Genomic DNA, 24,504 nt, shown 5'->3' on the forward strand with positions numbered 1-24,504 from the left:
TATTTATAGGAGTCACTATAAATGTAAGCAGCTAGGTAAGATGACGTGTGCCATCTGAGTGCCGTAAATCATTTCGTCCTGGAAGCGACCTGGGGCGGACCCGGAGACAGTTTCCTAAAGGTATGGATATACACTATATAGAAATAGCTTATCTTCACAACAATGGTCTCATTTGCTGTTGTAGGTCACGCACAGACACAGATATCAGCAGAAACAAGAGACTTTTGCATATCCAGTTAAAAGTTCCTTGTAGCGGCTTTAAATAAAATGTACGTATCAAAATGACTATTAAAGGTATTAGAAAAATTGAAAATATATGTATCAAAAATACACTATTGGCCTTGAAAAAAAGACATGAAACCACAGCTTATTTAAAGGGATCTAATTTCAATGAGAGATAGCAATGGATAGGGAATTTAAGCCAACCCTAAATGACAATACCTTTAAAATCTGGGCTTTAAAAGTAATGGCTTGACTAAATATAATCAGATAGTTTCAGACAAAGGAATACATACTTTTGAGAACTTATCAAAATCATATGATCTACCAATCTACCAGAATCGCACTTTTATAAATACCTACAAATCAAGTTACCTGGTTAGAGAAATGGGAATAAAATGAGTGTACTACATATGTTTCCTCTTAACATCGTCCAAACCATAACAGCAAAAACTGATTATATTCATCCCAAAATACATTGAAATAAATTATTAAATCCCTTGGACACTGGCGTTGCCCTCTATCTATTCATACATTTGTGGACTTACAGGCAAAGGAGCCTAACTTTTTTATATTCTGTGAAAACTGTCATCACTCACAAGCCATATGATACAGCTTTGGAGTAGCCTGACTAATTCTAAAAATAACCTTAAATGTCTTGGTGAAGACATCAGACATCCAGGTCATGGTAATCCTAAGTGCTATTTCGTAGGCAACTGGACTTGCTTGAGTTTCACCTCTCGTCCAATAGGCTTCTTCAGTTCAGTTCAGTTGGGTGAGAGGTGAAACGTCTATAAGGAACTCAAGCAAGTCCAGTTGCCTACGAAATAGCACTTACATTAAACGTCATGTCTAGCTGAGACATGTTGTGACTTTATCGTGAGCCTGTTGATAAAAGAAGTAAAATAGAGTTACATGGGATAGACCTAAAAAGAGATAACGACGTAACATAACATTGAGGTCGTAAAGTCAATGCCTTTTTCTCCATGGCACCATATTGGCTGTGAGCGTGTTTGAGCGTGCACAAGTTTATGTATGTTTGACTTTCACCGACAGATGACCTTTAATACAGCCGGCAAAGAGCTTTCACCATGTGTTGAGCAGGAAGGAAACATGGGAAACATATACACCCAAGTTACACAAACATGTTTGGGCGCACACACACACACACACACACACACACACACACACACACACACGCACACAACACACTGTAGAAAACCCGCCCCCTACCACCCCAGTTCCACCCACACACACACGACCCCTGTTTGCTACAGCAATGAGTCACTCTGCTGGGAACTCCATGCTTTCCCCATTACTACTGACTGGCTGACTGAAGTCCTAACATGCTGAGAGAAAAAGAGGTAGAGAGTTTAGTAGGTAACTGAGTAGAAGTGAGAGAATGGGGTAACGAGGAAGAAACAGAGAAGTAGATCGACTGAGACAAAAATAAAAACAGTGAGAGTGAGAGAAAAAGAAAGAACCAAACGTGTTCACATAGTGAGAGAAATGGAGGAACAATTGTGTTTTAAGTACCTCAGTGGTTGCTGAACTACACACAAGGGTGCCGTGAAACAGCAAGTTTAACTTCCAGTCACTCCAAACCAGAGGAAAAAAACAATCCAATGAGAGCATAAAAAACGACAAAGCCATGCTTTCTTAATTACTACTGTCTGACTGTCTGTTGAAAAATGCTGCTGGAAACGAGACAAACAAAAACCAAAGGCAGGCGTGAAGATACTGAATAATCCATAATGTACTCCACATTTTAATACATGTGCATTCCTGTCCTGCTAGTCACAAACTTACATAAACACAGCATTAGCTGAATGTATATACAGTTCATAAAATCATTTACATTTGGATGCTCTAAACCAAACACTTGGATGGTCTTTAATGGACAATGTGTAATGGCAAACATGAAGTGAAGCATTTTATATGTCGACTGCAGAGGGATCATCGATGGCTAAAATATGTAAACCATCTCTCGTTTAACAAAAGAAGCCAAACTTCTCAAATGACCAATTTCGTCTAAGCACATGCAGCTGTACAAGCTCATTACCTTAATAAAGACGTCTAAAATTAGCAAAATTGGGATTAAATCAAGAGCTATCCGATCAAAGAATAAGTAAACAAGATTATGAATCTGACCAGTTTGTGACTGGTCTTTGTAATCACGCAACAGACACATTTTAGTCTGTCCCAAGAACATGCTGAGGCTCAGTACGCAGCCCTGAAACTGCCATGGATTCACAACCATCACTTACTGGTAAGTGTGTTGGAAGAACACCAGAACAATGAGCTTTCACACCAAAAATGGAGACAAGGACATAAAAATAAAAACACACCGAACTAATGAGCTCTTCTGACCAAAGGAAGCAAAACCGAATGGAAAAAATGAAACAAATATAAAATATCAAATAAAAATGAAAACCTACTGACTGCATTCATATTGTGCTGTTATTGTTAGGGTATGTCACGTTTTCCCTTTTAAGCTGTGTAAATGCAGCATTAAGTTATAAGCACAATGAAGTTGCATCATCTGACCACAGGGAGTAATTTGCTTCAGATGATTTGTTCTTTTTAAACTCCACTCTCATCATTTGGGATTTTGCTGGTAATTCATTGCAGATTGAGCAAGAGAAAGGGAAGGGGTGGAAAAGATCCACATAAAAATACAATAACAAGAGAAAAAAAGTAGAAACACTTCCTTTAATATTGGCTGAAATATGAATAAACACTGGACTGACCAGTGGGGTCACAACTAAAGTACCTCAATTAACCCATTTAATCCCCCTGGTAACAATAGTAACCACAACATTTTTTTTCCAGTTATAAGGCTCTAAAAATGCTACCAAATGATGTATCAATGCATTTCCATCACATATTGATATAATAAAGGGTCTAAATGAAATATATGCAGTGTCACATGTTTAAATTGTCACATGACCAGAGCTGTTGACTTCCTGGTTGCACCATGAGGCGAGGATGGCTGCATCAAAGCTCCCAAACAAAAGGTTATTAAAGTGTGTTACATAAAGATAGGACAGAGAATTTTGGTACACATTATCTTCAAGGTGTCTAGTATTGATATGTGCATTTGGAATTACTCAGCTTTGTTCAGCTGGGGCGTGTTGACGGCAACAATGGTGACCAGTGGGATATGCATCTAATGGGTATGTACTTCTACACATACGTAGTTCTTATTCTACCTAACCTTCTGCTCTTCTTTCTGTAGGTTCACTTTGGGTGAAGTTTTGGATACGTGGGATCTTGGTGACGGTGCAGACGATGCATACCACCTTAAAGTAGTCCCTAAAAATCAAAAAGCTGCTGTCTTCAGTGATTGAACTCATATGCTGAAGTTATGCAAACAGATCATGACAGGAACAACTTCATCAGTGATTATGACCTCCCCTTCCAGTCCGTTCTCATTCCAAAGTCATCGAATACTACCGCTTTGACAATGATTTCGGCATCAGACACCTGACGCCAGAAGCAGTATGTAATGCCGCCTGGCGTAACCTTTGGCACTGCTATGATATGCTGCTGGTCAGCCAGATGGCACCTATCAGGGGGATATGATACACTGCTGGATGCAGTCAGGTTGAAGCGCTGCTGGTAACTACGTAATAGGAGCAGCAGTCAGGTTGAAGCGCTGCTGGTAACGATGTAATATGAGGAGCAGGAAAGTCCGTATAGCAGGGCTTGACGCTAACTTTTTTCCCAAGGAGCACATGTGCTCCTAAGTTGAAAAAGTAAGGAGCGCACAAAGAACTTTAGGGGCACAATGTAAATTGATCAAATAATGTGTTTTCCGTAATAAACGTGATGCAAATAGACATTTACAAGCAAAATTATTTAATGAGCAGCAGCAGCGGTACCGTGGCGAACGGTCCCTAACTGCAGGGAGAACGGAGCAGGCTTCCCCGGAGGTCCGCCACTTTACCCGGTCCCTCTTCTCCGCCATACTTTGACTTATTCCCACCCAGCCGATAGCCTGGCCGTGGAGAACGGTCCCTAACTGTGAGGAGAACAGAGCAGGCTTCCCCGGAGGTCTGCCGCTTTTCCCGGTCTCTCATCTCCGCCACACTTTGACTTATTTCCACGCTGCCGACAGTGGGACTTATATTCATTGTGCCGACAGTGGCTTGGAAAACCGCCCATAACCGTGTCACACGGAGAAGAGGGAAGGCGGCTGGAGTTCCTCCAACATTTGCGGTTAGATTATCATATTTTTTTATTGACAAAAATATAGGCTGCTTCGGCTGATTTTTTTATGTGCACATGTGCCCCTAAATAGTTTTTACAGTTCACACACACCTATTTTTAGTGAAACGCTCGCACTGTCGAGCCCTGGTATAGGGTGGGTGAGTCCAACAAACTCTGGACTTTCACCCAGGAGCAGAGTGTTCCCTTCCTGAATTCCAAACCAGGACATTTTTTCCTAAACCTTATCACATGCTTTTGTTGATGTCACAGTATCGGCAGCGCATTCTGGAACGTCAACAGCAGACACAGAAGGATACCTAGCAAGTTATATGTGAATGAAAAGGCCACTGACAAAGCGGCGATAAGCCTATAAGTATGTATAAGGGTTTTTGATATGTAAAGTAGTCACTCTAGAATATGATTAAGCATTCTAGTGGAAATGCTGGGGACTGTCAGAGACAGAGTTTTAAATGTTTTAATAACTGAGCCAGGAAGTACAAGTATTTTGATAACTTCATAGGAGATTATGGTAAACTGATCAATAAATGGTAGATACAACACATTATCCCACTGGTCACAATTGTCGCAGACCATAAAACACACTCTTTCACCTTCTTTTCCATGAAAATTAAACAAAATACTATTGATTATTTCAAAGGGCTTTGAGTGACAGATGATTTGGATAGTTTTATGTCCGGGAAAAACATCCAACATCTGGGTTGCTCTGTAATATTCACACCTTACTTCAACATTTTTGTGGCACACAAAAAACACGTTGAAACTCAGATGCAGACCTGTGCATCTGAAAAAAGTGTTACACCAGGTAGCACTGGTGGTCGACCACATATCATTCCAGACATGAACTGTAAACCACCATTAAAAAACAGAAAACAAGTTTTGGCGGCTTCGTTTATATGCCATGCTGAATCAAACTCTCTATGACTGGATCAGGCGAAAAGATCACACAGTAAACAGCCCCCATGCACTGTACGCCAGGCGGAGGCATAACAGGGGCGATGAGCTGCAGTGTACACTGTGAGATCTACAGTAGGACTATTCAGTCAGGGCAGACAGTGGGGCAAACAGACCCTATATCTGACAGGCTCAAGTGAACACTCGAAAAGCTCATCTTCACTAGAGCAAACACATTTCATGAGAACAACTACAGCAGGCTGAGCAGGTTCAATCAACAGAGAGGCCTCTGCAAGACAAAAAATCATTAACAACTCGTTATTGTTTGAACCATTTACAGGAAGCAGGATACAACCCACTGTAACAAAGTTTCTCTCAGAATAAATGAGTGACATATAAAGAGACAGCCCTCATCAGACTGCTTGGCTCTGCTGAACAGACCTGGCTCGCAAACAGCCGACTGCCCAGATAGTCACACAGATAGGGGGCTGATTTACAGTGCACCGCCATGATTTGGTTCCAAAGTTTGTTGATGTTGAGACACACTGTGTTTGTGCGTACGTGTCTTGTGCGTGTGTGTGTGTGTGTGTGTGTGTGTGGTGTGTGCGTGATCCAGGAGATTAAAAAGCCAGTTTGAGATCAAAGGCTAAATCAGAGGGTGGGAGGTTTTCAGAGTTAGGGTTTGACTCCGTGACTGACAACTTCTATCAAATACAGTGTGTTAATAGAACAGATACTGTACGTTCATAACTGTACATGTTAAGCCAGGGGATGCGTATGTTTACGACTTCATTCGATACCCATAATGTGAATGTAGTGACCAAATGTCTACCAAAAAATAATAGCCTGGGCTTTTATTTGTTTCAATCACCAGAGAGATAGAGATAAAGAGAGCATTACAACACTCATTTAACGACACTCAACACAACACCTCTCTTCAAGCAACCCATCTGGCCACCAGCGCTGTTAGACATTAACGTTTTGTGTAATTAATGTTGTAACATCTGGTGACCAAAGAAATTGAAGCTGCTGCTGCTGAGCGTGAGCTTCTTATTAGAGATGCACTGATCCAGCGTTTTCAGTTTTGATACCGTTCCTGATGCTGTGGTTTTGAGTATCATCCGATACCCGATACCGATCCGATACCATGGTTGACCTAAAAAGCTATTGACCTTTACATGTAGAACAGAAAAGACTAGAGGCATCAGGCATTGATGACTGCACAGTTCTTCCTAAGATAAAATTTTATCAAAGATAAACAATTCAGCAGTTGAAATAGTGTGAGATATCTCCACACAGACCTAGCTCACGTCGCAATAGATTTAAAGGGAAAGGATCGCCTCAGGTATAGGTTGCATTTTCCAATACCCGATCCATCTATTTTGTTGATATCAGGGCCGATATTCGATCCAGGTGTCGGATCGGTGCATCCCTAAACGGGTTTAACGATAGTTAAAGCTTGGTACCAGTCGGACATTGAACTGACTGTCCACTGGGAGGACAGCAACTCTAGAGATGGCTGTAACAGAAAGTCTGCTGATCTGGCGAAGACAAGACAGCATGGTCCAGGATCAGACCACCGACGCAACAATGATCAAATGCAGGTATTAATTTGACTGGAGATGTTTTGATTCTACTTGGAACCAAGTTATTTCGGTCATGCCTTGAAGGTATCGAGTGCCAAAACTCAGTCCTGATAGTAACTTAAGAGTTTTACTAGGGCAGTAAAATCAAGTCAGTGTCCTTAAGGCATTAGGTGTTGAATTGATCTTTGGACAATTTGACAAGAAGTACACACGGGTAATTTCAAATTAGTGGAAGTTAATTTAACTCTGCATTTGGATTTCTTTGCTATCTTTTGTAGAAATCAGCGTCTGTGAAATGTAATGAAAAAATTGAACTATATCTCACAAAAATCTGCAAAAGAAAATGATCCATAACTCTTATGGGGATATCAAGAGTTGTGCGCATTGAGATAAACATTTGGTACATTAGCGCTAAATCTCAGCCCAGTGCCATTAAAGCATTGCTGAAGAAGAGCGTGCAACAATATGACGTATTGAAAGAGCATCAGTCAACCCTTGACCGATCGGAAACCATGTCAAAAAAGTGACTAAATATGGCATTAATGTGTCTTTCATGTATTCATTTGAAGATGCTTACTGTCTCCATATCTGTCCACACACATCTATTTAGCCTGCTGCAATTCTAATGTCATGTCTCATGTGTGGAGCATGAGCTTCAGTGACATTTAAGTGACATGCTTCTTGAGCGTCATGGATTGTTTGCTGTGCAAGTGTGTTTCCGCTGCACTTAGTCATATTTCCTTTGAATCAATACAACAACTTTTCCACCTCTGCCAAGTGTAAAAACTGTTTTACGATATTTGATTTTCTTTAATTAATTAATTTCTGATGTTTTTACTCAAGTTTTTTTTTTCACAAATTGACAATGTGCATAGAAACACCTGAATGGAGACACTCTTACAGATATTCAAAGTAGGACACGCTTGCTGTCTTCCTCCGCAATGTTACCTAACACATCAGCCTTTGTTGACCCAGGGAAAAGCATCTATTTAAAAATCGTTTCACTAAACAGAGTCCATATGGTCATCAAATGTGCTTATCTCACACAGGACACAGATTTTTCTCTGCACCTATTTTTTTAAAGTGGCCTTGAATGAAAAACAATTAACAATTAAATCTATTAAAAATGAAAGATTGGCACATGCTGCATATTTTCACGCTGCAATATCTCTTGACTGACATCGACTAACAACTTCAATCTGACGTGTTCAACACCACGCATTTGGCAAAAGAAAACAACGGCTGAGGATCATTTGTCATGTCTATCTATCTGTTCTAGATTGTTAGGATAGATCTCCACGTCTTGCATTTGTCTCAGCGCTGAGCAGTGTTTTTGAAATGCACTGATGTCAACACTGCCTGCTTGAATCATTGCAACCAACCTTAAAACCGGCAATAAAGCTGTCTTCAAAAGAACATTCAGTTTGGCAGGAAAATTCCAACAAACTGCAGTCGGCAGACAATGCCATATTTAGCCAACTCTGATTTACCACTTATTCAAGTTACTGCTTTTCTTTAGTGTCAAATGGAAGGAGTCTACCTTTTTACTTGTCTTTTGTGTTGTGATGTGAATGATTCGGCTCACTGTCTTCACATGCTGGTGTATCATGGCGCTCTGAGATTCATTGTAAGCTGTGGATCTCTTACTCACCAGTGTTTTGTATTAAGTGAATTTGCTTTATGTTCACGCTGCCTCAGTCGCTGGTACGTTTTAGTTTGTCTTGGTAAAACTCCAACCTACTTATCTTCTCTTTTGAATATGAAATATGGAAATGGTTTTGTTGTGCTTAAAAGTCAGAACTGAACTAGGAAAAAAAGCTTTTGGGTTCTCGGCAGCTACAGCAGGGAACAATCTGCAGACTGATCTCCAGCTTCGAGATAGCGTGACCGTAAATAAGTGTAAAGCTGTGGTGAACTCTATTAGCCTAAGTCCAGACTGTCTGAGTGCAACTGATTTATCTGATTGTCTTTTCTTATAAAAATCTATGCACTTTTATCTTATTTTTATTTGTTAATTGTTGAGACTTTGTGCTATTCTTGGCCAGGTCTCCCTTGTAAGAACTCAGAACTCAAACCAATTGTAATCAGCTCGAACTTTTAAACAATTTATCAGCCTTTAATTCACTAAATTGTTATGACAACGACATTTCTTTATGTATTATTTTATAATAAAAGACAAAAAGCACACACTTTGCCTCCAGAAACATTTCCAAGAACATCTAACAATAACAATGAACCACAAATGAACAAAATTACTCTTATAAAATATCTGGAGAATGCACCCAAACAACTTCATTTTTAACAATTATATAAAATGGATTGATGAATGAATCTGAATGACCTATGCAACTACAGAACATGAACTGGCTAACTCAACTGCGTAGATTGCCCGAGCCACACAAGACGGTACATGAACCCCATTTACATCTGGTGTTACTAGGACTCGATACAGCATAGTATCGCGATATTTTTGTGTGCCAACATCGTATCGTCACACAGTTCCAAGTATACATAATTTATTACATAAATTATTAATATTACAAATACACATTTTTTCATTCCACTAAATACATTTTGCTGCAAAAAACAGGTAGGGTGAGATGAAACAAAAAAAACAAAAAAAAACGCATTGCCGCTGAAACGTTCACTTATAGCCTCTCTTTGGCGTTTGAGCAGCTTTATAAAACTCTTGAACATGTAATGGCTCCTTAATTAGCAAGTTGACTTTACATAGACAGCATATCTTTTGAATTTCTCCTGACATTGTGTTGTTTGGTTTGTTCACCGCTCGGCCCGAACATACTCGGGCGGAACATACGCGGAACGGATTCCCCACAACGGATTCTCAAAGCAGATGTCTGCAAGCCCTGTGCGCGCAAAGCTCAGATTTTACGACCGCGCGGACTCCACTCCACGCACCAGTGACTGCTCGGCATGCATTTTTCACATCGACGCGCAAGAATTGTGGGTAATGTAGTGTGTTTCACGGACATTTTTACAGGAAACTACAATGCGGAAGTGCGCTCGACTATGGAAGCCCGAATAGAGTGCCGAAGTCACGCCCCTTCCGGTAGAGCTCATGGGACCTTAGATCGGAAAAAATATGAATGGCAGTGAATGAGGAGAGCAATATTATCTTTTGGTCCCGTTTGAGTTGCGACATGAAATCTAAATATGTTGTTAATGAATTTAAAACATAAATTTTAAGGTCAAGAAAGTCATACTTTGTGGTAAAACTGTTATATATATAACAAATATATATATATATATATTATATTATATAATATAATATACAATATATATAAGCTTTTTAATTAGAAAGACTCAAGAGTACACAGCAGGAGGTCGCGTATGTGACGTCATAGCTTTCGCTCGCTTCCTGCAGCTTGGCCTCCCCGCTGAAACTCCACTGTTTTATGATTAATCGATTTATGATTGAAGATGTCTGTGTGTTTTGTGTCAGGTTGCAGTCACTCCAAGCTGCAGGAAGCAAGCGAAAGCTATGATGTCACATACGCGACCGCCTCCTGTGTAGTTTTTCTAATTACGTTTTTTTCAAAAGCTTATATCTCAACAGTTTTACCACAAAGTATGACTTTCTTCACCTTTAAAATTTATGTTTTAAATTCATTAACAACATATTTGGATTTCATGTCACAACTCAAACGGGACCTCTCTCCTCATTCACTGCCATTCATATTTTTTCCGATCTAAGGTCCCATGAGCTTCACCGGAAGGGACGTGACTTCGGCACTCTATGACTGCGGACATTCCTCACGGAGTCCGCTCTGCTTATAGTACGCCCAAGTATGTTTGGGCCTTAATTTATTTAATCACGTGATCATATTGTATCAAAGTATCGTGATAATACTAGGGGTGGGCGATATGGCCCTAAAATAATATCTTAATATTTCAGGGTAGTTTTGCAATAATGATATCCTTGATGATATGACAAATATATTAAAAAATATATATTTTATTAACGATTTAAGAAAACAGTTCTGTAGCAAAATAAGTGATATAGTTTTACAGCTCGCCTTCAAATATTCAGTAGAAACTGAACAAATATGAACTCTCATTTCTTTAGTTTGTGAACAACAACAGTAACTCAGAGTGAGATTATAATATTAATAGTTCAACTTGATAAAATCTACCACAAATTACACATTTAAACAAATATAAAAAATGCCCCTGGGATCTAACAGGGGATTTCTTTATTTTAGTAAATAGTCCTAAATGACTGAGTTGTTTTTTTCCCTACCTGGACCTTTATGCTGTGCCACGTCTCCTCTAATCATCACACTCTAACCTGTGACAGGCTGTTATGATACCACAACTATCACACATTCACATATATGAAGTGTTTTGTTGAGCTTTTAAAACATCATTAAAACATATTCATATTTGTCATTCTCTAACAAAACCATTAATCTCCACGTAGGTCTGCTCCTTGCAGATTCTTATCTTTCAAGCTTCCTCCTGTCTATGTCAGAAATGAGAATTTGGACATTTTAAGCCGAGTGTAAACATGAACTCGTCTCAGAAATATTGCGAGTTTATTCTTGGCTTCATCCTCATTTGTTTCTGTCACCTGCCTGCCAAATCTGATATGATCAGCATGCTCGATAACACCCATTTATCCTCCTTTAAGGCTGCTAACGCTCCATGAAGACAACAAACACGGCAGAGGCAACGAGGAGGGAAAGCGAGGGCGGCAGACTGATAGAGTCAGACAGAGAGCAATAAAATAATAAAGAGGTCGAAGGAAGGAGGGAGAGAAAGGTTAAAGTAAACAAGGGGGAAACAAAACTGAAAGGAAGGAAGAGAGAGGAAACAAAGAGGGGAAACGGGGAAGATGTGTGGTAATGGCTGAAGCAAGTTCACACTTATCGTTCATAGGCATTCCAACAGCATTATGTTATCATCATCATCATCATAGCTGCACACACACTTTTGCTGCCCCAGAGACGTTTCGCCACATCATAACTGTCACATAATTTATACAGACAAGTCTATCAATTATGTATGAGCAGTCCAGTAAAAATAGTCACCTTGTTGCAGCAGGAACACATGAACACAACCAGGTCCACTAAAAATATGACATCTACAGTATTAAACAGTAACAGTACGACTGAGTGCTCGGGGGGCCAGTTAGGGAAGTGCCTAAAAATATTCTTGTCAGGTTTGTGACTCAATATTGTGAAGTTATTCCACCAAACACAGGACTCAAGCTAGAACACTCGTATCTTAAACCCTGAGAAACAAAACACGATTGAATTAAAAATATACAGCTGCACAACATGTACATGAAAAATTATATGAAATAAAAAGCAGGGCTGTATGCTAACATTTTTGCACACAGCACTGGAGCTACAGAGGTTTAAAGGTTTGCTGTGTCACACACTTATAATTCAAACGCACAAACAGCGAAAAATAGGTTCTTGTGAAGGTTTTTTTTTAATTTAATGACATTTATTAGGTAGAGTTTGCTTCTTTATAAGGAAATGGGTGTGCACAACACACTGATACAGTCAATTAAAAATTCATTCGTAACTTTCTGTATCATCACAAAATCCCACGGCACACACACCATTTGAGAACCCCTGCTCTGGACTAATTATTAAACAGAGGAGCAGCTCTGTGTGTCTCTCAGTGTTGCTAGAGAACTGTTGTCTAAATGTATGTCTTGCTTGGAAATATATCGATATATCGTACATAGTCGTTACATCGCCCAGCCCTGGGTGTTAATGGTACCAAAGGTAGACAAAAAAAAAAGAAAAAACATATAGGCTACTCCCCAGAAATCCCCAAATCCAGACCATATTTCCCATTCAAATAAAGTCAAATCCAGTGTGTGTTTGTTCCTGTTTAGTCAGTCTGGTTTCATTTGCAGCTGCTGTTCCATGGAACTCCAAGGAGCATATGATATCCAGGAATTAATGGCCCAGACGTTTCAGCAAGGGAGAAACACAGATTTATGTCCAACGCAGACTAAAACCAAGAAAACAAAGAAGACGGACACCAAACAGTCGACTCTGCTCAGACAGGATGGTCTCACCACTTCCTCAACGCTGCGCCATCATTTTAGTGTCGTCGCCATTTTTAGAAGAAGGTGAATGAATGAACTGGTTTACGAGCGTGTCTGTGACAGGGATGGGCGTGTGCTATGAGTGATGAGCAAAAATACAACAACCTCCCGAGCTGGTGACTGCAGATGGCTTCTCTGTCTTACATCTCACACTTTGGAATTTAGATGCTGCTTTTACACAAAGTGCATGAGCGGTGACATTTTCAAACAAAGTGTGGCCTCTAAAAATCTAGACCACCCACGCTTACATTTTATCCTTTTAGCTCAAACTCTTGTCCGGAGCAAAATAAAAGAGTTAATAGGACTGTTTTGTGCCAGCCATCTAAACTTGTCTCTCCTCTCCTTAACATTCTTTCTTTAAGTGTCTGCACTAAGTCGGCACAACTAGAAGAAAGTGACATATTTCAAGACATTTAAAAAATACTCAAGTGTGTGTGTATTATATGATTTTCCACAAGAATGCTCAACTACGTAGTAAAACATCTTATTCTGTTCTCTCTCGCTCATTTAACAAAACCAGAAAATGCTAATAATTCTCAGCCTTGGAAATGGAGAGGTGTCACGTTTCCACACCACACGTCTATAAATTGCGTACTGTGGACTGTAATTTGCTTCCAACCTAGTTGTGATGTCCTGCTGTTATGTCCTGATGTTAACCTGAGATTTGAGGTGAGCATAGAGAAACTTTCCCCCTTCAGCAGATGAATGTGAAAACAAACTGCAAAGGCATCATCTGCACACAACGAAGCTCAAACATCCAAGTCAAGTAACAACAAGATAAACACATTTTTCGAGTGGATGGCCTTAAATTTAAATTTACTTACCAGAAAAGAGGGGGCACATCTATAAAACACTGATGATTCAATATATTTTAAAATAAAGGGGAATAGAGGGGGTTTAAAAGTCCTGTATCTAGACATTTTATTTACGATATGCACATTTAATGCATCTGTTTTTTGTCTTGTTTCCATGTTCATGTTCATGTTTTCCTGCATCTGTGAACTTATTATTTCAAAACTCTTTATGTAAAACGAAACTAGGGCTGACACTGCAACATGACATATGTCATTTAACCTTGGCCCAATAAAAATACCTGGAACAGACAAAAATAAATAAAGATATAATGAATTGCATGTGAATACAGAAGGGCTGCAACTAACAGTTATTTCAATAAGGTGATTATTTTGTCAAAAAAAAAGGAAAAATGGCCATTACAAGTTTCCAAAACCTGAGTTAACACATCTAACTGTAGTTTTATCTGACCAACAGTCCAAAACCAAAAAACGTATGATCATATGTGGCCAACAAAAGCATCAAACGCTCACATTTCGGGAACTACAACCAGTAAAAATTTGACTGAAACAGTTAATCTATAATCAAAATAGTTGCTGATTAATGATCTGTTATCAGCTGATCAGTAAATCATTTGAGCTCCACTGTAAAGCCAATCTTTAGTCTACAGAGGATACAAGCATCACAACATTTTACACCACATGCAAATAAATAAAGTCTGCCCAGGTCTGCATATTCAAAACCTGCACAGTGGTGGCAAAGGCTTTTTGTAAGATTCATGTAATCATGCAAAATGATTGCACACAATCAGGGAGTGTAATTTTAGATGACCGTACACAAAGACACACATGCATTATTCACACCAGGAAATGACCCTTTTCAGCCACTTGTGCCACAGTGAGAGATCTGTTCACGACTTTCAGCAGCACTTGATAACACAGTGTCTCCCTGTGGGGAGTGGGGATGTCATGAAAGCCAATACTTCAGTACCAAGCCAATGCCAAAATTCTGAAGACGTGATGCTTTCTTTCTCCAGTACCCTCGGTACTGAAGATGCAGTTCTTTCAGGCCTGACAGGGCAGCGTAAGCCCACAAGTGCTCTGGTCTGCCGTTAAAGTGCAAAGGAAGAAGAACGTCTCCCAGCACAGGAAGAAGAAGAACATGTGGAGGAATGAACCTGTAGCAACAGCTTTGCCGCATCTGGTCAAAAAACAGAAGTGCGTTTTTCTGAATTCGGGTATTAAGAATCATTCATTGTCACTGGTATCTGTATCAACTGCTAAGTTTCTGGTGTCGTGAAATGCCGACCTTAAAGCCAGTTGCTCATCCTCAAAGCTCAGAGTATCTCGTAAAGCCTCAGTGACAGAATTATCCACACTGTCTAAAGTTTAACCATGCTGTGGCCTTTCTGGATCAAAGCCAGCACTGCTAATGTCTTTAAAGCCTGGACAGACAGTGATTCAGTCCATCCAAACCTAGCAACAGCTGCCTACAAGCCACACTTCAGGGATTACCGCCTGCTTTTTCCAAAACAATGTGTCTAGTATTCACACATGAGAGAGAAATACAACAATTAAACTATTTGTTTCACTAGTGAGTGTGAACTCTGGACACAAAGCGCAGCTCTATTTCATGTAACAAAGCTCCCTGGCTGTCTAACTTGTAACGTAGCCCGACATATCTCTTCACTGCATCTGAAAATGAGCCACGCTGAGACGGCAAAGCGAGTGTGCATTAATGAACTTGGTCGAATAACAGCACGGTGGATCTATGTGCTCAGCTGGGGGACAGCTTTAATTTCGTGTCAGACATCTGGTTCACAAACAGAACATTTTCAGGTTGGCAGTGACGGTAAATATGAACACCTGCAGGGCGGGAGTCAACATCGAGCAGCCAAAGCGCTGGTGCAATTCTGCCACAGCAGCTTGTAAATCAATCCACAGTATTCTTCATGCTGGTTTGGCGTGCAACCACTTGAGATTTGGAGGTAGAATTTTATACCAAAGCAAATCAATAGAGTGTTTTTCCAGCACACGCTCAAATTCTGCCAAGTTCTAATAATCTCCCCAGTTAGCTATATTTTTACAGTCAACACTGCACTGGACAGAGCAGTTACAGAATATATGGCAAACCGAATAGCTGTTGCTTTCACTGGCAGGATTGCAGCAATATGTCAGAAGTGCACAGAAAATTTTATGTGCATACGGTTATTCATTTTTGAGATACTGATATGTAACCTCACACAACCTCTCCTCCTGAAATTTGATAGCAAAATGGTCAAATAAGTGAATTTGGGGTTCTTCCTCTGTGACCAATAAATAAAAAATGTCTGTTTTCAGCAGTGGAGGCCTGTAGAGATCCAGAGAATCATTAAGCACATGTGCTCATGGGAAGGAAAGGAAGCACATTCTTTAACGTTTATCTTTCCTGGAAAATTTTCTGAGTATGCATACTGTTTTGCTGAGTAGCCAAACTTAGCAGTTATTCACCCTGACGACTGATAAGCTGACAGTGGAGTTGTCAACATCAACCAGTCCTCTGCTGTTAGCCATTGTAAAAGTACACAAGTAAGTCAGCAAGCTGCTTTGCAACCTGCCTCCACCCCAGCTCTCTTCTTTTTCATGCTGTGTCTGACTTATCAGTGTCATTTCTGTTTGTCATTGATGCTGCTCTGTTCTGTTCCTGGGGGGTCTTTGCTGCTGCTCTCCCTGCCTAAGGCTTTCCATGTAGGCGCATGGAAGGGCAGGGAGGTTTGCTCTCTCTGCCCCAGGCTTTCCACATTTGCGCGTGGAAGGGCAGAGAAGTGTGCTCTCTCAGCAGGCCTAGGAAAGGCAAAGAGGCCCCAGAACAGAGCCATACCGCCAAATATACTGCAAATGGAAATCAATTTTTGTCTGACTAGAGTGGTCCTGGTCTGATCCCTTATCATCTCTCCTTCACTACCATCACACCAATTCTAATGTCTTCACTCTTGTAAATTAATACCAACCATTCAGGTGGTATAAAAGGGCCGACATCTATAAACTGAGATGTGTGCTAGAGATAATGCCAATAGTGGATAAAGTAGGATGTATTACTTCTGTGTATAAAGATTAACTAAACAAGTAGACGATGGCTATTAGTGGGCACAGTAAACTAAAGAGCTCATCCTGTTTAGAAACGGATCCATTACGTAAGTGCAGTTTGAAACTTAACACTCCTGCAGCTTCTTCTTCCCTTATCGCTGCTTTGATGGCGCCCTAAGTTAAATAGACAAATGTAAAACAGGGTAACAAAAATACACCATCACCCACAGTGATAGTCTCCACCTGAGCAAATGAATAACAAATACAACGCCTATATTCGGTCTTAAAAGTTAGTGACAAAGACAATACTTCTGCAGCACCCAGGCAGGAAAATAGATGTTACGAGACCATACTATCATAAGTTGCCCACATTAACAATGGTATCGCAATACAGAGATTCTGCCATACGAGGTAGGTCTTGCATATCACATAGTCCTCATTGACTCTGCAGAAGACGAAGTGGGCCCAGACTGTCGACTTGATAGATGATGGTGCTGTCCGCTGTCCGCCATTTTCAGTTTCTTCTCTACCACAAGCTAGTTAACTTCCCTTCACTTCACCCTCATTTACTTGATAACCGCCACCACAAGGAGTCATGAAGTAATGACTCTGTTAAGTCAAACTGGGAGGGGCAGGGGAATCCATTTTCTGTTAAGCAAATACCAGGCCAGGCCAGGATACCGAATTTTACTAGGTGTTGCACTTGACTCAGCAGCCGCTCAAGTGGAACAAAATAACACAACGTCCTACGGCAAATGAATGGCAGACTACTGTGTCACATTAGGTAACATCAGAGCTCTCTGTCCACACTGAAACCATTAAATATGGTAACTATCATCTGTTTGCTCAAGATCAGACGGGAAATGCAATCACTTGAGAGATGGCTGAGTAGCTTTCTTGATCTCTTCCTAAGTTTGTTATGTTACTTACAGTAAACACACATTTTATAGTGTGATATTTTCAAGAAATGACAAACAATGCAGCCAACATCAAGTAGCCTGGCTTGTTATTAGTAGGGGTAATTTACCTCACCAAAAACTTTAGCTCCCTGGCAATCTCCCTTGAGCCAGCTTCCACCTTATGTAGGTTTTTGTAGTGTAATAAGAAGTTATCACATAGATAATTCCTCATTTCAACTCCATGAATCAGCTGTTCCTTGTCCACTGCGGTGCTTTCAAAGTGAGCGACAGATAGAGAAACACAGCGTCCGACAACAGCTCATCAGCGCTCTATCGCTGGCGTCTATTTAGGACAACTCTTTTGTTGGTTTCAAATCCAAAACCTTTCCATATTGGTGCAGTTTTTTTTAATTTCCTTGCCATGCCTCCTCTCCTGAAATGAGATCTCCTTGATGTTGCCGTGCTCGGCTAACAGCCTCTCAGACGCTAGTGGCTCCGTTAGTCCGTCAAAAAGCATATTACATTGATCACGTTGCCTTATTGCTTATCATTCATGCAACATTCATCACACAACATAGATTGTCATTTTAGACTACTTTTTAATTTTTTAAAAGTGACAAATGCCGGTTTAGCCAGTTTGCATAAAATCAAACCAGTTTAAGCTCATACACGAGACCAGACTGGCAAAACAAGAAATCAACCCAACACTAATCAAAAGAGAAAGTACTCCACGTCTAGTTAAAAGGACAAAGAAGAAGTGATCTGGCTGCTCATAGAAATCATAATCATATATCCATATAAAGCTGCTTTCTGTTCTGTCACACGCCTGCAGTAGAGCTCTATCATGCTCTGCGACAGTTTTGATTTCAACATTAACAACATTACTCGTTCGTTGTCATTTTGTGTAATTTCTTGAATTCCTAGGATATCCAGTGTCTGTAGTAGTCTTCTACACAGTGGTTATCCATGATAATCTTACATATGATAATAACAGGCCAAATGACGATGATGTGACATGATGGGATATTTTCCAGAGTCAAAAAAAAAAAAAATGGATTCCGTTGGCAAAAATAGTTTTTCTATCTGAAACAGATGCAGCGAACTTCAGATGTTTGGCACTAGTCCCCATACATCAAGGAGCGAGTATTGGGTTTCTTTGCAGAGCTGCCATTATATTCAACCATCACTCACCAATCATACAGGGAGTTGTTTTGTAGAGTAGGCAGAGCTATCACTGACAGAGGTTTAAGCTGGGCAGGGAGCGTACCTCACATTTCCTTAGAAGGAAAAGCCCTTGTTATCCAGCACACTTTCACTATCGCTGTCCTCACTGGTCAGTCGATGTCAAAAGAAGCCACAGCTCCAAGCCACAAGGTCAAGCCCTACTTAAGTGGCTTGACCTTGTGGCTTGGAGCTGTTTTGTAAAGAATCATAGCAGAGCAAGAAACGAACAAGCCAGGTTGGGATTAAATAACTTGCAACCCTTTCTTGCAGAGAAACTCCTTTAATGCACTGAACAATCGAGCAGAGCTCCTGGTTAGTATGAGCGGGGATAAAGTGCATGAACAGCAGCACAGAGGAGAAGAAATACCCCAACTCAGGCCCCTCGGAGTTGGTTTAATATCAAGAGCTGGCTCTTTCTGTCTCTCTGCGACACACACACACACACCAAGAACAGTATGGCCTCAGACCTGGCAAGCAAGCATTCGAGTTCTTGGAGCAGCTTTCTCTCTAATTTAAAGTTGATTGCCGTGGGCCCTCTGTGTGTGACTAGTGAAATATGAGTGTGGAGAGGAGAGTATGGAGGCTTGGACCGAGTTTAGCCTTGTGTGCATGTGATTATGGGGAGGGTGTGCGCACAAAAAGTATTGGATCGTCTGAGTTTGTGTCTGCAGCTTGCATGTATGTGTGCATGCATGCACGAGTCTGTGTGAAGGTCTAAGTGGAGCCCGTGCATATTTGGTCTATGTGTGTGCGCATGTGGTTTTTGGCCAGGGCGAGTGCAGAGATTGGACTGCCAGGGAGAGCCGTCTGCAGGGAATCGGGCGAAGCAGAAGGCGAGCTGAATAACAGTACCTTTCTCTGACTAGAATGAGGTGTTTGGAGGTGAGTTTAGCTGAAGTGAGATGTACTAAAAATGCACTGAAGTATGGACCAAGTAAATCACTGCACGTCTGTATTCATCAAACGTATGGCAGATGTCACAAGTGTTAGGATTTCGAAGGAACAATCAGGCAGATGCAGGTCAAATATCTGTCTCTGAGGATTCGTGTAATTGATCGATTGATTCCTTGAGTGCTACTCTCAAAAACGACTCCCACCTTAAGCTGGTGCCAAAGTTAAACTTATGATAAATGTCTTCTAGCCAATACTATTTTAACTCCAAAACTGGCTCGCGACAGTCATTTTACAATAAGTGCTAATCTCAGAATTTAAGTATGAGCCTCCCTCTGGACGACACTGCAGTTAACATCAAAACACAAAGCCAAACTTCACTAAATGTATCACATGTGTTGCCTTAAAACCTAATTTTGTCCTTTGAAACTTTAAGGATTTTCTTTAACACTCTGATGACAAAGCAGCATTGTACATTTCCTTTATTTTACACCCTGAAAAGCTCTAAAGGCCTCAAAATGTGTCGATGTCAGCCATGTTTGAATTAAGGGACTTCACTACTCTCAGAAATCTGAGCACCTTGGATTTCCCTTTCTTTTTTGGATATCCCTGTAGGACCTCGAGTCCAAAGAGCAAATTTATTCACTCAGTGTATTTTTAAATAACCTTATTACAGTTTTTCCGGTCAAAATGTTTGTTAAGCAAAAATATGCCCCAGTTTTCCTTTTATAGAGACGCAAGACTTGGGAGTCCATGGGCAGGCGAACTTCCCAGAGGCAAACAACAAGGTGCCTGGTGTCTGTCGTTTTTCTTTCTCTGTGTACATTTACTTTCTCGGCGGTAAAGCGGTCAAAAGAGTGGAAGTGCTGAAGTTCTGCAGCACAGGTTCAAAGCCGATCTTCTGTTTTCTTTAGTGTACTGTGAATTTGACAGCTTGAGATTAAAACTAAGAAGCATCTTCCTGATCAGGCCACCCAGTCTGTGAGGTGAAATCCCTTCAGAGCAAACACTGTTGTAATTGACAGAGATGGTGCAGGGAGTGGCCAGGTGTTTGGCGCCGCTCGCCGCAGAGCACACAGTAACTCTGGTTGGGCTCAAACAACAATTAGCCAATCTCTCTGCTTTGACTCAGCTGACAAGGTTAAATTAGCTGAATGGGTTTTAAAACAAAGAAATAAACAGTGATCAAACACTGGACCACTGGAAACCTGGGTCGTATTAGCTGCAACACTGGCTGAAGCAGATCTGTCTTTGTTTAACTGCCACACTGGAGGGCAGGAGAAGAACTGGCACTGACTGATCAAGAGACAGCCAACAAACTACAGCCTTTTCCCTTTTAACTCTCAAGCAACCAACACACTTACTGACAAAGGCTGAAAGTCAAAATTTGTCAGAACCATGACTTGTGAATGTGATGAGCACAAGGTTACCCCGAAAGAAGGCAACACACACTAAACTCTAGCCATACAAACACTTAAGGCCCGTTTCCACTGAAGAAGTTCCTGGTACTATTTGGGGGGCAGGAACTACTACAGGAACGTCCTCTCGTTCGGCCCTCCCAACCACCATGTCTCCACTGAGAGAGCAAAGTACGAGGAAGGTTCCTGTAAAGTTACGGGCTGCCTCTGGATGTGACGTAATCGTTGCGCGACCATTTTGACCGGGGCGACGTAGGGACGCCGTTAGCCGATAGCGGTGTCTGTAATAACTCACTAAATGGCCCGTGAAAAAAATATTTTTTTCCAGCGGATGTCTGAGTTACAACACGATTGAGCTAACTGGGGTAGTTTCATATCGTATCCGACAACGGGAGGCTTTTAACAGATGACGTCCTGATGTTAGCTTTGCTGCTGTTAGCTGTCCCTGTCAGCTGCAGCCACTGATGCTTTCTAGACATCGTGATTTCCAGGAGTTTCTCGGGGCCGTTCTGAGTACCTACGCTGAGGCAGGGACTTGTTTAGCCCCCGTAAAAGTTCCGGAACTCTGTCCTTCGGGGGTGGTTCCTGCAGTGGATACACGCACCAACGGCCCCGGCCCCGTAAAATTACCCCGAAGATCCTGCGGTGGAAACGGGCCTTTAGTGACTCCCCTGCACTGAACAAACTAGAGGTCGACGAAATTATTGGTTTGGCCAATTAATAGGCGCCGAAAGGCTTTTTACAAACTATCATTATTGGCCGATCTTGCCTCTGATAGTGGCCGATGGCTGCAAAGGTTTTGACCTTGTCATGTCTTTTTTTATGTTTAATGAATCGTTGTGAAAGTAGTAGTAGTAGTAAGTTTCTTCCCTCTAAAATATCTTGTTTAAAATTACAATTGCATTTTTTACAAGTTACAAAATATTCAAAAGTGCTTGAAATCTGTACTCTAAATACAAGTAACAGAAATACTGCCCATCTCTAACGGAGGCTCCTTTCATGAAGTTTAGGTAATGTCATTGTGTAACTGAGAATCTTAAGGTGCTTTCAGACCTAGAGTTGTCTTGCTTTGGTCCGAATCAGGGACTCAGGGATGCAGTTGGTGCAGACTGAGGTCGAAACACGTTCTCACCACAAACGCAACACACCAGAGTTCATTTGTAACCTGGGACCGAGACCACCTCTTCAAGAAGGTCTCGGTCCGGTTGTTTTGGTGCGAACCTGAGTGTGATTGCTGTGTTCACACCTGCCCAAACGAACTGCACTCAGGGAGCAAATGGACTTGAGTTTGACTGAACCGAACCAAACAGGGCAGGTGTGAGAGCACCCTAATCAATTGTTTTTATATCAGCCACAAAATCCAGTATCGGTCGACCTCTAGAGCAAACCAAAGCAATAACAACTTGAGCTTCCTCTGAGTTTAATACGCCAGACAAATTTCCCTCTGTTGCCAACATTTCAAGCAGCAGAAGAACATAACAGCCACAATTCCATGACAAAATGTTGAAGTATATTTGAGCAAAGGAAAAACACTTTGTACATTTAATTTGAATTATGTTATGCATAAATGAAACACCCGCACACACGCTAAAGCATAATCACTACCACAGCCTGGCTTTCATACAGTACACTCATACATCACGGACCCATTGATCGGATGTGTCATTTCTATAAAATACGAAAGCAAACCACCAACCAAACGATGACTCAAGACAGAAATACAAGTTCCAACACATGAATGAGAGTCTCCTCCTGTGCCCTCTGCAACATGTCTTCACTGTATCATCTCTCTGAAGCATCACAGGCCAGCCTGGCTGATAAACACGAGTGTACACTGACCTTAAGTCACAGGATTTGTGCCACTGATGCGCAATGTGCAATGTTACACGGTGATGCAAGAGCACACATTTAAATCTTTCTTATGACTTTCTTGGTGCTTTAAACTACAGCAGAGTGTCATGAACTTAGACCCACATGTGCTTAAAATAGGGAGACGTTTGCAAAAGAGCAACCAGTTGGGCTAATTTTGAGCAAATGAGCTCACAGCCTTGTCTCTCAGCCTCCTTGTACCACCAACCTTCCCTCTCCTACTCCCGAGATGCCCTCAGGCTTCGTCTTTCTGCTTGGTCTGTTTGCATTCCTGTCGAGCTCTATTTAAAGGCTTGAACACTCCACTGGCTGGAGGAATGCACATCTGTAACGAGCCCCTGATCCCACTGTCTCTGTCTCTCTCTCCCAGTCTGGATTTTAGTACAGTGTTTGTTTCTAATTGTGGACTCGGTGCATTAGCCTTTACGGCTGCCCCCGGAACTGTAACTGTGTATACATAAATATACAAAAAAAGAGAGAGCAAGGGGTGAAGAGTGATGTTGTTTATCACATCAACAAGTGCTTTTGGGTGACTCACGATTCCAACGCTTCATCTGCACAGTGCCAAGTGTGTTTCTGTGCTAGTGTCTGGGAGCTAGGGGCAAAACAAGTCAATGAAAACCAATGCAATGCAGTTACTGTCCCTGTAAAATATGATAATATATAGTGTTGCATGCACATAAACACACAGCTCACAAACCACAGTTGCCACAAATAACACAAAGGCTATGAGACAATTAAATAAAAGGCACAATTAATTAAATCTATCAATAAAATGCATTAATTAAAGCCACATTTATTTTATATTATCTCATATTTAGCTGCTGCTACCCTCCAGCAAAGGGTCTACACTACAGTGAAAAAAAAATAGTCCACTTTATGTGACAATTATCACACCTTAAATAACAATAAAGCCATTATTTTTTGTGACATTGTTGGAGGGATAATTGTGAGTCATATTATAAAAAAGACATGTTATATAGCAAGTGTTCGGGGTGCCACACAAGCTAAAGAAGCACCAACATGTAAGCTAGCGGCGTGACACATCCCCACTGTGAATAACACTGGAGTAAAATGCCCTGTGTTCCCTCCCGTCCCTTGTAGTGAGGCGGATAAACTTTTCGCCCCCCACACACGCAGCGTCCTACCCGCCACTTCCCTCCTCCTGCCCGGTGAAACCAGTTTAAAAACACCGACACCTACCTTGGTAAATCTCCCCGAGTCAAACAGGCATTATTATGTTGTCGCCTTCCATAGTTGGGACTTTGTCGAGTTGTTCTTCGGCTCCCCCGGACGGACTAGCGGAGCACAGGAGCAAGTCTGAGGAGG

General features: G+C 41.2%; 1 protein-coding gene across 2 annotated transcripts in view; it reads right to left on the reverse strand.

Annotated features, from left to right (window-relative positions):
• The window catches only part of il11ra (interleukin 11 receptor, alpha), a 79,440-nt gene extending 54,936 nt beyond the window's left edge, over positions 1-24,504 (reverse strand). For both annotated transcript variants that reach the window (XM_050052465.1, XM_050052464.1), the window contains exon 1: positions 24,379-24,504. The gene's annotated coding sequence lies outside the window, so the exon portion shown is untranslated. The remainder of the gene's footprint in view (positions 1-24,378) is intronic.

Source organism: Epinephelus moara, chromosome 9, assembly GCF_006386435.1.
Source record: "Epinephelus moara isolate mb chromosome 9, YSFRI_EMoa_1.0, whole genome shotgun sequence".
Classification (NCBI taxonomy): Eukaryota; Metazoa; Chordata; class Actinopteri; order Perciformes; family Serranidae; genus Epinephelus; species Epinephelus moara.